Consider the following 11,193-nt stretch of genomic DNA (forward strand, 5'->3'; position numbering starts at 1 on the left):
GTGAGCAGGAAAACCTCCTAGGGGTGCCAAGCAGGATGGGCAATGTGTATTTTCATTATCAGCTGAAACAATGAATGAGGCATCATCCCACCTACCCCTGGGGGAGGGTAGAGTCCAACTGGGGTGGGACAGGGGCCAAGACCCAAACATGTGAGATGTTACATCAGCGGTTCTCAACCTGTGGGTCGCAACCCCTTTGGGGGTCGAACGACCCTCTCACAGGGGTCGCCTAAGACCATCGGAAAACACATATGTAATTACATATTGCTTTTGTGATTAATCACTATGCTTTAATTATGTTCCATTTGTAACAATGAAATTGGGGGTCACCCCAATGAGGAACTGTATTAAAGGGTCGCGGCATTAGGAAGGTTGAGAACCACTGTGTTACATGGTTAGCAATGGATCATGAGCCAGGCTGGGGAGCCCCCGCCTCGGTGGTCAGTGGGGATCGGAGTCACCCAGAGGGCTGATGGACAGCGAGCGATGGGTCTCACCCCAGCCCTGGCGTGTCCTCTCTGCTCTGTGACGAGGGGCCAGAACCCTGCTAACCTGCTACCCACAGGTCGCTACCGGCGGCCTGGCTGGGAGGGGGAGGGACTTGTGCTTCCTGCCGGCTTCCTGGCCCCTGAGTGTCAACCCGGTGTGTCCCTCCCCTTCCCGATACAGTGTCTTCCTCTGGCAGCAGCTGAATCCACTTGGCACTTCTTGCCACTTGCCAAGCCAGCTGCCCCGTGCCCGGGTAGGAGACCAGGTTTTAGCGCAGGAAGTTCTGCATCCCAGGGCCCCTCAATGCTGGGCAAACGGGATGGTTGGTGGCCTCCCCCCTCAGAGATGCCAGCACCCACAGCACCTGCTTCTCTGCCGTCTTGGTGCTAGTAACCCCCCTCCCCGCTCCCCGGTCCTGGAGGCGTTGCTTCCTGACCCCATGTACCCCGGTGTACTCTGTCCAAGGACCAGGAACCCCTCTCTTAGAAGTTGCCACCCCTTTATCTTTAATTGTGCCAAAGCACATGTAACATACAAATTCTATTTTAAAAATAATAACAAAAATAAAAAGGAAAGAAAATGATGAGTCACTTGATGCCGCTGGAGTTTGAAGCCCAGGGGGAGACGGGAACAATGAGAGTCAAGGTGGACAGACCAGCTGGGGTTCCCGGAGCAGGACAGCAAGCCGGCTCACCTGGGGCTGGCCCGCCGCAGGACGGTCTGCCTGGAGCATGTGAGGGGGAGACCCGGGAGGAGCGGAGATGGGTTAGCGACGCCTGCCGTGGGCACGGGAGGGAGGCCGGAGGCCCCCGGGCGACGTGTGCTGTCTTAGCAGGGACAGCAAGCGGAGGAGTCCCATGTCATACCGGGTGTTGCCAGGAGGTTTCTGAGGGGCTGAGGTCGGCCACAGCTAGGACAGCCCGTCCTCCCCGCCTCCTTCCTCCCCAGCAAGCACAGCGAAGCAAGGGGGGGAAGGGGGGGCCACCACGGGCAGAGCGCCGGCAGCAAGGTGGGGGGGGGGGAAGGGGGGGCCGCCACGGGCAGAGCGCCGGCAGCAGCTCCCTGACAGGCCGGCCGCCGGTGCAGACACAGCCTTGGGCACAGACGCTTGCCCCGAGGAGTGGCAGAGGCAGGAGCAACTCTAAAAATTAATTTTTAATTGGCTCGCCCTGGGCTCGGCCAGGAAGAAAGAAGGAAGGAGCTGCTGGGACGAAGGCACCTTACCTCCCGGACTCGGCCTGCTGCCCCCAAGGGTTTGTGACCTCTGAGCCACGCTGTCCTCTCCGGCAGCCACGGCCACGCGAGGCCACTGAGCCCTTGACACGTGGCCAGTCCGAGTCCAGATGTGAGTGTCGCACACTCACCCGGTTTGGAAGACTTAGTAGAGACAAAAGCATGTAAAACATCCCATTAATCTGTTCATATGGATTGCAGGTTGAAATGATAATGGTTTAGACAATTTGCTTAAATAAAATACACTAACGTGCCTTCCTCTTTACTGAATGTGGCCACTAGGACACGCGGGTACAGAGGCTGCTGTGTGTGTCTGCGGGCGATGCTGCTCTGCATCCCTGCAGGTGACGGACCGGGGCCACACACATGCTGAGGAGGGAGGCCTGGCCCTGCCCCCAATCCCCGCCCTCGCCGTCCTCCCTCCACACTGGAGAACCCCAACCTGAAGTCCCACACAGGGCCCTTGGCGTCTCATCGGGTGAGATTTGTCTTATTCCAGGGGAATCCCTCTGTTTTCTTCTAAAAATTAGAATAGATTTGCCCGGCCAGTGTGGCTCAGTGGTTGAGCATTGACCTATGAACCAGGGGGTCACAGTTGGATTCCCTGTCGGGGCCCATGCCCAGGTTGCGGGCTCATCCCCAGTGTGGGGCATGAAGGAGGCAGCCGGTCCATGATTCTCTCTCATCATGGATGTTTCTCTCTCTCCCTCTCCCTTCCTCTCTGAAATCCATGAAAAACATATGTAAAAAAAAATAAAAATAGGTAAAAAATTGGAATAGACTTTCTTAGGTGTGTTGTAGGTTTGCAGAACGACGTACACAGTGCAGAGGGTCCCCATGGACGCGCCCCGACACTCGGGGTTCCCTGATGCTAACCCTTTGCCTCGGTGCTGCAGCGGCATCGCTCCAACCGCCGAGCCGGGGCGGGCGCGCCCCGGTCACTGAAGCCCGCGGTTTACATGGGGGTTCACGCTCGGCGGTGCGTGTTCTGTTCCGTGGGCTGGGACGGATGTATGATGACACGTGTCCACCGCGATGGTATCACACGAGGTGTCACTGCCTTATGCACCCCTGTGCTCCATCTACTCAGCCTCCCCTGCCCCCGTCCCGGGAACCCTCTCACCCTTACTGTCTCCGCGGTTTTGTCTTTTCCAGAATCCTGCCGCCTGTGGCCTTTCAGACGGGCTTCTGCCACTTCGTGGAGGTGTTTAAAGCTTCCCCGTGTCTTTGTGGCTTTGATGGGTCATTTCTTTTTATCACTGAGTTGTATCCCATGAACCATAGTTTATCTGTTCGCCTATTAAAGGGTTTTGTGTGTGTGTGTGTGTGTGTGTGTGTGTGTTTGCGTGCGAGCGCATGCGCGAGTGTTTACTGGATTTCTTAAGACTGGATTCTTCCATTCTCCCCCTATTAGTAATTTAGCCGAATAATAAAGCACAGTTTTGGAAAAGCAGAGAAATGGTAGGCAATCTAATACAGCGATGGCAGGTGTGCGAATTGCTGCACTGGCCTCGGGGGTGTGACTGGGCTGGCGGGGGCGGGGGCGGCGGTACGGAAGATGTCCTCCCCGGAGGCGGGGTCAGGAATGCCGCATGAGCACCTGCTGCCTAACGCCAAACCGGAGACGTGGGACTAGGTGAGCGACGGGGCTCAAAAGGCGGGTAGGGGCATGAGGGGCAGACATGAAAGGATGTTTCATCAGTGGAAGCCCAGCCAAGTGCAGGGGGCCACTCTGATTGGATCCCCACTGCAGTCTGAATCATTCACCTCGTCTCACAGCTCAGAGGAGCTGTGCCCCCTGCCCAGCGGCACACAGCAAGCCACCCGCCAGAGCTGATCTTGGGGGCCAGGCCCCCTGACCCCAAGGCCAGGCACGTACACTGCAAGGCGGCCCACACTCCGCTGTGGGAACAAGGTCTTCGTGGCTGGCCGCTTTGGGATGTGGCATTTATTTCCAAATAAATCCGACCAAAATTTCTATTTCAACCTCCTGGTACAAACCAGATTCCCATGAGAGTGTGGTCTCCTCTGGTCTTGTCACTATCACATCGGCTGTGCCTCACACAGTGCCTGTCACGCAGAAGGCGTTCAGTTGATGTTTATTGAAGGAAGGAAGGAAGGAAGGAAGGAAGGAAGGAAGGAAGGAAGGAAGGAAGGGAGGGAGGGAGGGAGGGAGGGAGGGAGGGAGGGAGGGAGGGAGGGAGGGAGGAGAAGGAAGGAAGGAAGGAAGGAAGGAAGGAAGGAAGGAAGGAGGGAAGGAAGGGGACACGGCCTACCCCCTCTGAGAACTCACAGTTGAAGGGGGAGAAAGACAAGGCAATGCCTGATTGGAGAGGGTGACAGAGGGTGGAGGTGCTTGGTGCAGCGGGAACGCTCAGGTGGGGCCCCAGATCCAGCCTGGGGTGTGAGGGAGGGCTGCCTGGAAGAGGTGATGCTCATGCTGAGTCTCAAGGAGGAGGAAGAAGCAGAGGGAAGCCCACAGCAGAAAGGCAAGGAGCGGGACAAGAGGGTGGGTGGGTGGCAGGCCCACAGTGGGGCCAGGGAAGGAATGCTGGGGTCCATCCTCCAGGCCCAGGGCAAGGAGTCCCCAAGGAAATGCTACATGGGGTCATGGAGGGGAGTCGGCACAGGAAGGGGAGGGCCAGAGCGGGCAGCAGAGACGCTGCCTCCCGCCAGGCTGGACCTGGACCGGGGCCGCTGTGTGACGTCACCTCGGGCTAGACGCTGCCTCGCCTGTAACGCGGGCGGGTTACACGGATGAACGCGAGCACAGGGCCCGGCCGGCGCGCAGGGAGCGGTGGGTACAGGGAATCATCGCCGCTGATAAATAGCAGCGATTATCGTTATTTATCAAACCGGCGCCCGGGGTTTCTGTGAAGGTTGAAGAAACGCTGCCCTCGGAGCTAGGAAGAGGGTTTTAAGGAAGACTGGGAGGGGATCCGGTCTGCACTTTGGGAAGACCCCTGGGCGGCCTGGCGGGAGATGGGTGGGAGGAGGGCAGCTGGAGGCAGGCGCCAGGAGGCGGCGTCAGTCCGCGGGTGAGAGCCAGGGAGGCCGCGTGGCAGGTGCGGGGGCGCCCCACGGAGGCATCGGGCAGGGAACTCGTGGCGCTGGTGACTGATGGGCCTCGGGGGAGGATGGAGGTGGACTCGCTGCTCCTGTGCAGTGTCCGTCCGGAGCCAGACCAGCACTCATGTGCGCGTGCACGAGGAAGCAGAGGGAAGGGACGAGGGGGCGGGAAGCGGGCCCTCTCCGGGGAGTCTGGTGGAAGGTCACGACCTCTGGAAGGTCACATGATCATCGGAGGCACAGTGACCCTGTTTTTCTTTGGAAACTGTTTATTATTATTATTATTATTATTATTATTGATTTCAGAGAGGAAGGGAGAGGGAGAGAGAGAGAGAGACATTAATGATGAGAGAGAATCATGGATCGGCTGCCTCCTGCGCCCCCCACTGAGGATCAAGCCCGCTACCTGGGCATGTGCCCTGACCAGGAATTAAACCATAAACTCCTGGTTCATAGATCAAGGCTCAAACCCTGAGCCACGCCGGCTGGGCTGGAGACTGGTGCTTAATTCTCGACCGCCTGTCCCCACACCTCCGACGGCGCAGCTCAGGGTACACAGCGCCTTGGAAACCTGTGTGTGGGGTGGGGACCTGCTCACTCAGGGGCCCCTTGGGCCTGACAGTCCCAGCACGATTTACGCACCTTGGCTGCAGTCGGAGAAACAGAACAGAACACGGGCCTGTGAAGACCCCGTGTTGGTTTCTGGTTTTAAAGTCGAGGTGGGTGGCCTTGCCAGGTGGGCGTGGCCTTGTCAGGTGGGCCCGAGCACCCAGGCTGCCCCCCTCCCCGGCACTTACGTTCCTTTTGATGTGTTTTGCATGCACATCGGCGATCACTTCGCACTTGAGTTCCCTCCCCTCATCTGCCCATCAGGCCTCACCTCCTGCAGGTGGGTAGCTGGCCTTTCACAGCCAGCCTCTCTCCCGCACCTCCTCTGCCTCTCCCAGCTCTGCGCAGACAACAGACAGACCCTCCCCAAATTGTTTTAAGTCCAAGTTCATAAAAGTCCGATGCCCGGGAGGAACTGTGGGCGACAGCAGAACAAGGTCCCTCAACCCCGTCGCTGGCGACTCAGTAACAGAGGAGCGCGCAGAGCATCCGCGGGACAGTTTTTACAAAACCGCATGGAAGCACTCGCATGCCGTTAATCACGAGTTCTTAAAAACCCGTCTTCTCCTGTTTGTTCCAATCTCGCACAACAGCCCTGCAAAGCCAGCCCGCGGTTTGCTCGGCGGACGCAAGCCGAAAGCATAATGCTCTCATTCCCATTTCCAGCCCAGACGTCGTGGTATGGAGTTTTTTTTTCCGCCAGCATTTCTCCAGGCCACTAAGTATTCCAGACGTACGAGGCTCCTCATTTGATTCATTCTAATAAGTTTTTTCATCAATATGACTTTTGAGAATGCACTGGTATAGCAAATTAAATATTATTTATGACTTTAATTTGGGTCCTATTTAGATTTTACATTCACGGGGCCAACTTGGCTATCATCGTTATCGTATTGTTTTAGACTCCTCCTGAAATTAAAACCCACTCCCGCCTTTAAATGTTTTATTGTGCTTGTCGTTCTCGTGTTGTGCTGCACCGAACATGATTAATTCTGTTAGCCAAGTGCATATGGTCTGCCTGGCCACCATCCATTATCCCCATCACGGCGCCTGCGAATGAGCACTTCATTACTCCTGTTTTCTTCTTCTCAATTACCGGCGGTTTTTCCCCCAATCTCGGGGGCTCTGCACTGTCCAAAGCCGAGTCACTTTGCAGTGACGTTGAGGCCTGTGCGATCTGGCCTCAGCCTGTGCCTGTCTCCCCCTCACCGACCACGCAGGCCTCTCCAGCTTTCTGTCAGTGCTCTCCCCTGCCTCTGAGCATCCCCACATGCCCTTCCCTCTGGTGGCAATGCTCTCCCCTCTTTCCCCCAGGGCCCTGTCTCATCCTGCTGGTCTCCTGAGGGTCTCCTCCTCAGAGAGGTCTGCTTAGGCCCTTCTCTAAATTAAGCTGCATCTCCACCACCGGCACATCCCCCACTCCCTGTTCCCCCATCTGTAAAATGGGCTTATATTAGTCCCCCCAGAAGGAGCATGGTGAGCGCTGGCCCTGCTCCCTCTCAGCCTTTGTACTGAGGACCGCAGTTATGCACGGAGGGTAACTAAGGGCCAACATCTACAAACCACGCACCATCTCACTTCGTCCCAACCAAACCGCGTCGACCGTGTCCTGCAGGCGACCGCGCAGGGGGAGCAAGGCGGTGCAGCACGCGCGGAGGGAGCAGAGCGAGCCATGCTGCCCTCGCGGTGCCTGCATACTGAGAGCCGCTGGGACTCAGAACGCGTCCCCGTGGGGGGGTGCTCACAGCGAGGCGGCCCTGCTTTGTCCCTTTCTCAGTGGCTCCTGAAACAAGCGGCAGCGCGAACACATGAGCGATGCCTCAGGGAGGAGGACATGTGGTCATGGCTATCCATTGTTCCTTATTTAGTGCTTTCCATGGGCCAGGCGTGTGCTGAGTATTCAATGGGCACAATCTACTCTCATCCTTAAAACAATTCTCTGAGGTGCGTGCTAAGGGCCGCTTCACCAATGAAGGAACTAAAGCCCCCGGTGACCAGGTCGGGTCGGCTACTCGGAGTCACACGCTAGGGCATGTGTCGGCGTTCTCCTGAGCAGTAGAGCCAGTCCGACGTGGGGTAGAAGCTTGGATAAGCAGAGAGGGATGGGTAGAGAGGTAGGCCCACTATTTCCACACGGCCCCTAAAAGAAAATGTATACAGAAAGACATTATATAGAGATTTATTACATATACTTAATATGTCTATTACATGTCTGTGTAATGTTTTCAGAGAGAGGTGAGTGTCAGGAGGACCTTAGACAGTGGACAGTGACCGCCGCTGGGCACAGGAATTGGAGTTAGAGGCTGGGTCAGGGACAGATGGTTGTCACTGTGGCCCATAAAGAGCAGGTTGATCTAAAGGGCTCACATGTAGCCAAGAATAAAAATAAGGTAAAAAAAAGTTCCACAAAAGGATGGTCCACGGGACTGTCACCAGCTTATCTTCCTTCGAATTCTCTCTGCACCACGGAGCCAAGCTCCTTGGCGCCTGGGGCCTCCATGTTCTCGTCCGGAAACGGGCCAGCAGGCTGCCCGGACCCCGGGCAGAGACGTGTCCGCTCGTTCTCGCTCCTTAGAGACCCTCCGACAATCCTTTCCCAAGTTCACAGAGTAGAGAACCGGCCAGATGCCAGAGTCGCCGTCTCAACCATCACGCGAAGCCAGCGAGGCCTCCGCAATAAGGGGCGAACCGCGGGCCGCATCACGTCTTGTTTAAAGCAACAGCAGCTGTGTGAGAGCCTCCACCCCGGGCGGGACCCACTCCCACGCTGTCCACACGCGTGTCTGCCTCCTCCCACGCCGCCGTTGCATCGTTGTCACCCCACCAGCCAAAGTGCTGAAGTCCCCGAGGGTCCTGAGCAGGTGAGGTGAGAGTTCCCATTTGACACCGCAGCTCAGCGCTCCAAACCCTTACATTCACCCTGTGTCCTGTGCTTCATCCTGGAAACAGGACGAGAGAGAGGGAGTGAGGGGAAAGGGAAAGGCAGTCGGAGTCTCCCAAACACTAACACTAACCATGAACCTAACCCTAAACACGAACTTAACAGCTAACCCTAACCCTAACACTAACACTCATCCTAAACCCTAACCCTAACACTAACCCTAACCCTAACACTAACCCTAACCCTAACACTCATCCTAAACCCTAACCTTAACCCTAACCCTAACCCCCACCAAGACCTCCTGGACCCCAGCTACCTGGTGCAGCCAGGCTGGTGCCCAGAGGCCCTGCACATCCGCTGCCCATTCCCCTCTGGTGCCATACTGCTGGGGGCTGCGGCACGGAGGGCCCTGAGGCTGCCACTTCCTGTTGGTGTCACAGTGACCCACGGGACAGTCTCGCAGGGTGGGGGCTGTGCTTGGTGCTGGGTGAGGTTGGGCAGTGCATGGAGGTGGTGCAGAATCACTGAGGCATTGGCCATGGGGCCGGACCACCTGTGTTCCACTCTCAGCTCTACTACTTAAGAGCTATGTAGAACCGTGGGTATGCTGCTTCAACGCTCTGTGCCTCAGTTTCCTCACCTGTAAAATGGGGGAGAAGCAGAGTAAGTGACTCAAAGGAGCACCATGTGGCTCAATCCACTGAAGCACTGGGAACAGGTCAGAGGCCCCGGTGGGCAGCGGCTGCCCCTGCCACTAGCCGTCCCTCCCTCGCCCCTCCCCGCCCTGCGTGCCTGGTGCTCACCCCAATGATACCTCCTCTGCGGACGTGCCCCCTTATCAATAATCAGGAGGTCGCAGGAGCCGACTAGCAAGCCTCTTCCACTCCAGACCTTCCAGTTCTGGGGTGCATGTCAGACTATCATGTGGACAAAGCCCTCCCCCGCCCGCAGGGCCACCCCCGAGTCACTTCCCGCACCCCAGAAGGAGCCCCCAGCATGAGGGGTCAGGGTCAGGGGTCACAGTGCAGGACGCTTCCGGTGCGAACAAGCAGACACTTGGCTCAGGTTCATAGCTCTTCTTAGAAACCGCCCAGGCCACTCTGTTTACCACACCAGGTAAGGCTTTTACTCAGGCCGAGTGGTGACAAGTAGGATCCGCTCTGTAGCGACGTCCCCTCCGGCCGGTGGGGTCCCATCCGCCCTGCTCATTAAGGGGAAACACTTGTTAGTGGCTTTGCAAGTCGGGGGGACGGAAGATAATCAGAAGCAGGTGGGTGGGCGCCTGCCGGCTCCCTTGTCTCAGGCCGGCGCCTGCAGACGCCTCGCTTTTTCCCAGAGCAGCCCGGCCCCCTCCCCTCCACCTGCCTCGAGCCAGGGTTCCCTCCTGTCCCCCGGCAGGTGTGGCAAATGCTTCTAATTGTTCCACAGGATAATATGCTGGTTTTCAGAATAATTAGGCGGCTGGTAATGAGGGCTTGATGGTTCCTGGCAATTAGACGAATGGACACAAACACTGTGTTTTTGAACCTGAGCTGAGGCTAATGACCTCAGGTGGGAACACGGCAGCCTGGGCGTTTGGGAAGGAGGAAAAAAATAACCCTGGGAACCTCCCAGAGAAGAAATCACAGGGCGGCTCCTCCCACAGATCGGCTGCTCTAGCCGCAGGCCAGATGGTCCCCAGGCCTCGGGAATGAGAGGCTCCAGGCCGAAGGAGCCTGTGGCAGCCGTGGAGCTCACCCGGGTCGGCTTCGTTCTGCAGCGGCCCTGTCCGACCCGGAGCGAGCCCCTCACCCTGGCAGCTCTCGGATCTTCTCTAACGTGGGGCGGGGTGTCCCCTGAGCAGGGAGGCTGCTGTGAGTGCCTGGCGCACAGCAGATGTGCAATCAGGTCTGGGTCCAGGTCACGGGAGAGGGGAGGCTCCGTGTGGAAGCATCAGAAACCAGAACATGCCCGGCCTCTGTGGCTCAGTCGTTGAGCGTCGACCTATGAACCAGGACGTCACAGTTCGATTCCCGGTCAGTCAGGGCACATGCCATGGTTGTGGGCTCGGCCCCCGGTAGTGGGCGTGCAGGAGGCAGCCGATCCATGATTCTCTCTCATCACTGATGTTTCTACCTCTCTCCCTCTCCCTTCCTTTCAGAAATCAATAAAAATATAAACATAAAAAGAAGCCAGAGCATGGCCGAGGCCAGGCCCGAGCAGTGAGGCCTCTCCCCCCAGCGAAGGGGCACGGGCCTCTTCAGAGGTTCAGACAGCAGTGGCTGTTTCGGAAATGCCTCAAAACACGGGAGGAACAAAAAGGAGCCCCGGCTGAACCGAGGCTGAGGAGACTGGATGGCGGGGCCGCCGAGGCAGAGCGCGTTGCCTGGGGGAAGCCGTCCCCTCCATGTGCCTCGGCTCCCGTGTGCCCGGGTGGACCAGCCCCACCTCTCTGGCAGCCCTGGGAATAGAGACCTGCAGGCAGGCAGGTGGCAGGGGTCCAGCCACAGGCTGAATGTGGCAGGGTGACCAGTGTGGGGCCAGCGGGTGGGTCCCCGTGGGCCGTTCTCTTCAAGACAGGTGGCTCGGTGGTTGAGCGTCGACCTATGAGCCAGGAGGTCACGGTTCCATTCCCGGTCAGGACACAGGCCCGGGTTGCGGGCTCCATCCCCAGTGGGCGACGTGCAGCAGGCAATCAATGATTCTCTCTCATCACTGATGTTTCTCTCCCTCTTTCTCCCTCTTCCTTCCTCTCTGGAATCAATTTAAAAGTATTTTAAAAAATTGAAAAGACAGGAGGCAGAGCGGACAGGCAGGTGATCCCAGGGTGTTTGTCCGAGAGACACCTCTGGTCTGCTCGGGTCCCAGCTCACGCTTGGGGTACAGAGATCAGCGACGCCCAGCCCCTGCCAGGCACATTGTGGTCATTTAAA

At 57.6% G+C, this 11,193-nt stretch overlaps 1 long non-coding RNA gene across 1 annotated transcript; it reads right to left on the reverse strand.

Moving 5' to 3' along the window:
• Positions 1-7,605: 7,605 nt before the first annotated feature.
• Positions 7,606-10,937, reverse strand: LOC118660265. The gene is made up of 3 exons (XR_004968857.1): positions 9,085-10,937; positions 8,598-8,921; positions 7,606-8,339 (listed from the first exon to the last, which is right to left on the reverse strand). It is a non-coding gene; the product is annotated as an uncharacterized LOC118660265 (long non-coding RNA).
• Between the last annotated feature and the right edge of the window lie 256 nt (positions 10,938-11,193).

This window comes from Myotis myotis, unplaced genomic scaffold, assembly GCF_014108235.1.
Source record: "Myotis myotis isolate mMyoMyo1 unplaced genomic scaffold, mMyoMyo1.p scaffold_m19_p_1, whole genome shotgun sequence".
NCBI lineage: Eukaryota > Metazoa > Chordata > Mammalia > Chiroptera > Vespertilionidae > Myotis > Myotis myotis.